This window comes from Bidens hawaiensis, unplaced genomic scaffold, assembly GCF_021521415.1.
Source record: "Bidens hawaiensis isolate Kalapana, Puna unplaced genomic scaffold, B.hawaiensis_p1.1 tig00019925_1, whole genome shotgun sequence".
NCBI classification, from domain to species: domain Eukaryota; kingdom Viridiplantae; phylum Streptophyta; class Magnoliopsida; order Asterales; family Asteraceae; genus Bidens; species Bidens hawaiensis.
This window is the reverse complement of record NW_027493026.1, coordinates 284544-290211: the sequence shown is the minus strand read 5'-3', so window position 1 is coordinate 290211 and position 5668 is coordinate 284544. Positions and strand designations below refer to the sequence as shown.

The window sequence follows — 5668 nt, the reverse complement described above, 5'->3', positions numbered from 1 at the left end:
GAAAACATGTCAATGTCTCTTTTAGAAATACTCTTAACGCTCATGTTTGGACAGTAATAAACTAAAACCTCATCAAATCAAATCTATGAGATCGTTTTTATGTAAATTCGGAAGTGAAAAGCCACTTTAAATGACTGTTTATCTCAAACCAACACGATTATTATTCGAAGTTTTTACAATAAATTCATACCTATAGCGTAATAATCTCTATCTTTACTCGTGTATCAAATAACAAAATAAATAGGGCAAAATCATAAATATAAAAAATATTATCAAATTGCCAATTCTACAAATATTATGCATGCTTGTAATGTTATAGTGATTTGCATATAAACTTGCACCAAATACAAAACAATTGATATAATATAGATCAATTAAATCTTGACTATTAGACTCTTTACAAAACCATTTCTTTAAACTTTATTTTAAAAAATATAAATTAAACGAATGATAATATTATTAACTTATGTAATAGTCACTTTGCCAACCATACCAGCACCTTGGTGTGGTGCACAATAGAAACTATAAGTCCCCTTTTCAGTTAATGTCACTATGTATGTCTCTCCCTCTGAATTCAAATAATCATCTTCACCCATTGAAATCTTTGCAGCATCCACACCAGCCGGAACCTCGTCTTCATCGAAAACAACGTTGTGTGGGAACCCACGGTTGTTCTTGAACACAATCTTTTCACCTGCGGCGACAGTGAAGGTGGATGGCTCAAATGCCAGACCACCATCAATGTCGCCTAGCCCGGATTTCAATAGCCAGCGCGTTGCTAGCAAGCAACGCGCTGGCTGAAACAACAACTGCTGCCACCGCTGCATCTTTCAGTAAAGCATTCACTGAAAGGTTGGGGTTCTTGGTTGCTACTTTGATTATAGCAACCGGGACGCACTTTACAGGGGTGGCCTTCAGTCCTGTGAATGATGGGATGGAACTAGTGGATGATATTACACTTGCCATTAGAATTGAAGTTTGAGATTCTTGGGTGTGTGATTATAAGCTATAAAGTGATTATGTGGTTGAACTTGTGTGAACTTTGTCTAGTGGTTTGGATCATGCAATATGTGGGAGTTATGATTGAGATGTGGATGATTAATTTTAGTCCATGTAGACAATGATATCTTATCAACTTATCTAATGGAGGTGTTTGATTGGATTAAAATGTAAGGAAAATCTTACTATGTTAAACTAGAGGTGGCAAATTATTGATATCCAATATATAACATGATCAAACATTTGTGTATGTAACAACTTAAAATATGGGGCTAATTTTTTTTTATAAAATAAAATTACCGTTAGATACCGAGTGAAATGTTGGTCGAAGAGAACCGTATGTCTATAGGATTGACCAAAATAGAAACAAAACGAACCAGAACTCATTGAACCCAAATTCAATAACTCAAAACAAAAAGAAAAGAAAACAAAGATATTATATGACTAGTCATTCCATAATTATTTACACTTTACCGGGTATCCAAAATATAAACGCCAGGTTTCTTATTTTACAATCTGGTCACCGAACCGAACGAAACAAAAACCGGTGAATGAGATTTATGACACTATGACACCATAACCAATGGTTATATACACACACACACACACGTATATATATATATATATATAAAAAGTGGTTGCCTAACTAAAGAAACACTAAGTGACCCCGGCAGATTAAGGATAATCTTAGGGTTAAGTAGATGTTTCCCACGAGGGTTAGGTCCGGCAAAGATGGTTATTCTTTTCAACCTGCAAAACAGACACCGTAAGCTCGTCACTGAGAAGGGGGGGTTCCTCCTTGTGACCACCCTCCGGCGTGAGAATCAGACTAGATTGCTCTGAATATAAGTGTATATTGAGAGAAATAGCTAGAGAGAAGATGATGATACCGTTCCAAGGTGTTGGAGTATTTATAGCCGAAGGTAGGCTTCCAAGCAGGTACGGCCAGCTGTATAATATTCATTTTCCACCAACTATGGGCTATGTTCGTGCCACGATGGGAGTTGGTGGGTAGGCAGCGGCTGATAGTGACATTTTGTACTGGAGCGTGCTCCTCCTCGTACTATTGTCGGTGAGCTGTCACCCTGTGATTGGTTCATGGGTCGCTTTCGTCAGATCTTGTCCATTTGTCCATACCTTGGTAGGTATAGTACAAAAGATCTTCTAGAAGCGTACGGACTGGCTCTTTTGGGCGGGAATATTCCCGCCCTGCTCATTTCTTCTTCAGGTGACATTACTGAAGTATTAAGAGTTAGTGCCTTATGCTTGTAGCCTTACTGTTAATGCGGGTAGCCTTACTTCTTGGCTTGTACCCACAGCTGCGGGGACAGGCAGGGTACTGTACCAAGGGAGGCTTTCCTGCGGGAACAGCTGGCTTACTGCGTGTAAGGTCTTCATCTCTCTGAGCATGGTGGGTCCTGCGGATCCAGTTGGTCTTTGCGCAGACGTACCTCTTCCAGATGAGTCTTGCGGGTCCAACTGGGCTTTGCGGGGACCTACCTCTTCAAGTCCCCCCAGTCCATTGTTCTTCTCATGAATTGTTAATAAGTGAGGTGAACTTTTAGACTTTAAGCAAGGGGTTTTAAAGGGGTTTTCGTTTTTTAAGGTTCTCCGTGGGGATTCTTCCCGCAGTTTTCCTAATGTCACTTGCAGAAAATTCCCGACTTTTTCTGCCTGATCTTTGGGTATGATGCGGGTAGGTGCGTAACCTCTCCGCAAGTCGGGAGCGTTGAGTTTCACTTGTGTAGATTCTCCACGGGGTATTGGTAGTTTTAGACATAGTGATCAGTTATGTTAAACAACCAATTCCACCTTGAAGCTTCAAACAATCTAGTTCTCAACGTTCCCGCCACGCGGGGGTGTTATTTCCCTTTCCGCAAGCATGACCCATAAGATCCATCTTGGGTTCAATTCCCTGCAAGTGCTGAGTATGTGAAGGGTTTCGCCTTGACACTGTACCCGCACTTGTCTTATGGTTTCTTGTTTTCCAAGGTATCTTCTTGGCTTCAATTCCCTGCAAGTGCTAAGTATGTGAAGGGTTTCGCCTTGACACTGTACCCGCACTTGTCTTATGGTTTCTTGCTTTCCAAGGTAAGAGGGTATATTCCCTCTTATTTTTGAATCTTTTTGAATCTTTTTGGAATTCGGAGAGTTGGTGAAAGGATAAGGACAGTCCAAACGGTTGAAGGGACGTTGGCGTCTTCTGACGGTTTCAGGACGTGCAGGAAGTTATGACGACGTGACAGCATGTGGTCAATCAGGACGCTTTTTCAGGCGCGTGGGCGCGAATTTCATGACACGCGCCATTCCGACACCTGTTGCCAGCTTGCTTTATCCACACGTGTCGTCGTGTCATTGCGCCTGCGCTTTCTCTCTCATCCGCATTAAATTCATCGCATTCATTGCGATGAGTATATAAGGGGGGAGAGGGTGTATCTCGTCCCATACCTTCACTTCACTCTTCCTCCTTTTAAGCGATTTCCGGCGAATACTCATCTCTTCCGGCGAGCATTCTCCTGAAACCGCTTTCTTTCATCTTTAACATTTGAAAAATGTCTTCTTCTACTCATGACCCAGAGGTTAACGTCGAGGAGTCTGACGTTTACCTCGAGAACCCGACGTCTACGTCCGATAAGGACGATAAGAGTACTGCCGGCGAGTGTCAGTGTACTCTTTCTGTCGATGTATACAATTACATCGTCAAGAATTTCATGCTGGAGCCCTATGAGCCAGAGTTCCCGGAGGCCCATCAGACGGTGTACGATGCCCCTAAGGGCAATATAGGGGTTTACGCTTCGTTCTTCTTATATGGGAATCTAAGATTCCCATTAACGAAGTTTGTGTACCGTGTTTTGGAGAAACACGATGTTCATTTGACGGAGGTGCACCCAATGGCAGTTGCTAAAGTTCGCCATTTTGAATGGGTGTGCCGTATTTTGGGTATCGAGCCTATAGTCGACCGCCTGATGACCTTCTATACCTGGAGGTGCATCCAGGGTTGGTATACCCTTGTCACTCGGATCAAGGGTTTGAAGATCTGCGCTACCGAGCGTAGTCTCCGCTCTTGGAAGCGTGAGTTTTTATACATTTCTGCTCGCGTCGTTCCCATTGCGATGACGTTCAAGAATGGGAGGGCACTACCTAACCTTCCGGCTTCCAATTACCAGGAGACGGAATGGTTCACCAAGATCTCCCAGATTCAGACTCCGGTTTATCGCTTCGCGGAGTCTGGGATGGTGATGCTTGGGATGAGCCGCGTGTGGAAGGATGCCGGGTCTGGGATGCCGCAAATACCCATCGTTCTCGAATACGGTTTGAACTATCTTCCTTTTGGTACGCCCCGTCTTTTGTGTTGATTTAGGGTTTTCCTTCTAACATTCTTATCGTTTTTATTTCAGAAGGGAACAACTTACATTCGCTCTTGCACCCGCGGGAGACTGGTGGTCCCGCACGATTGGGTACTCGTGATCTCGATGAGAACGAGTTGTCCATTTTGGAGCAGACTGCGGATAGATTCGTAGAGGTCTACCCGCCAGGCCACGAGATTTTAAGCGCCACTCGGCCAGGTAAGGAGTTCTTTAATCCTCGTCCTCTTCATGCTCAAACTTCTGCTGGAATTCCTCTGATCTTGTCATCTTCTGATGAGGGATCCGCAGATGGGCCTTTTATTGTGAGGAAGATGAAGGAGGCCGGCGTGAAGGGCAAAACGAAGGTTGCTACCTTCGTTGACCTGGGGAATCAGTCTGATTCCGAGACTGAAAGTGAGGAGGCGGCGGGGAACCTTGGTGGTGGTGGCGAGGCCATTGTCTCAGAGGTTGAGACAACGGCTGTCACTTCCGAGCCACCAAGCGCTGCGAAGGTGACTGGCGTGAATATGCCAGTTTCATCGGGTCCATCTCCGCCTGTCAGGGCTTTCAAGATCAAGAAAACCAGTAAGTATACTTTTTGTGTACCTTTTCCGCATTTCCTTCCGCCTTTGTTTTTTATATCTTTTTTTCTTTATGCAGGAGTAGACTTATCTGCTTTCGAGAGCGGTGCGGGAGGAAGCGGTTCAGGACCCACGACGATAGGTTTGGTCAACCTATCCGAGGCGATGACCCAAGCGGCTGCGCCTGTTTCTGGTACTGGTTCAGTTGCTCATACTGTTGAAGCAACTGTTCCGGTTATGACGTCATCTGTCATGGCTCCTGTGCCGACGATGGCGTCCAGTTTCGTTGCTGCGTTCAGCAGTTCAACTTCTCCGCCGGCCGTCTGTGCCATCTTTACTACATCCTTCACCGGACCGGCGGTGACTTTTTCTGTGAGCTCATCCGCAGCGGCTACCAAGGTTGTGAGTTCATCTCAAATGAGTTCATCTCCGATGGTTTCTACCTCAGTGGCTTCTACAGTGTCACATTCGGCGTCAACGACTACCTCGTCTTTGGCCGGTTCTTCAGGTATGTTTAGAGTTGGGGCCTCTAGACTTACCTCTGTTGATGAGGGGGTCCGATCTTTGCCTCCTTCCCATCTCCTTGACCTCTTGGATGGGTATCCTTTAGGTTCGGGTGATGGGTTCAGCGACTATCGGCCTGTCATCGACCCTACAGGTGCGTAGGGTTACTTTTGCCTGTTATCCATCCTTGTCATTTTTTCCTAACTGTTTTTTGTTTTTGCAGTTTCGGATTCCAAT

The 5668-nt window shown here is 44.6% G+C and overlaps 1 pseudogene; it reads right to left on the bottom strand.

The window, feature by feature from the left end:
* Positions 1-464: 464 nt before the first annotated feature.
* On the bottom strand, positions 465-966 carry LOC143559517 (plastocyanin pseudogene; annotated as a pseudogene).
* Positions 967-5668: the final 4702 nt, after the last annotated feature.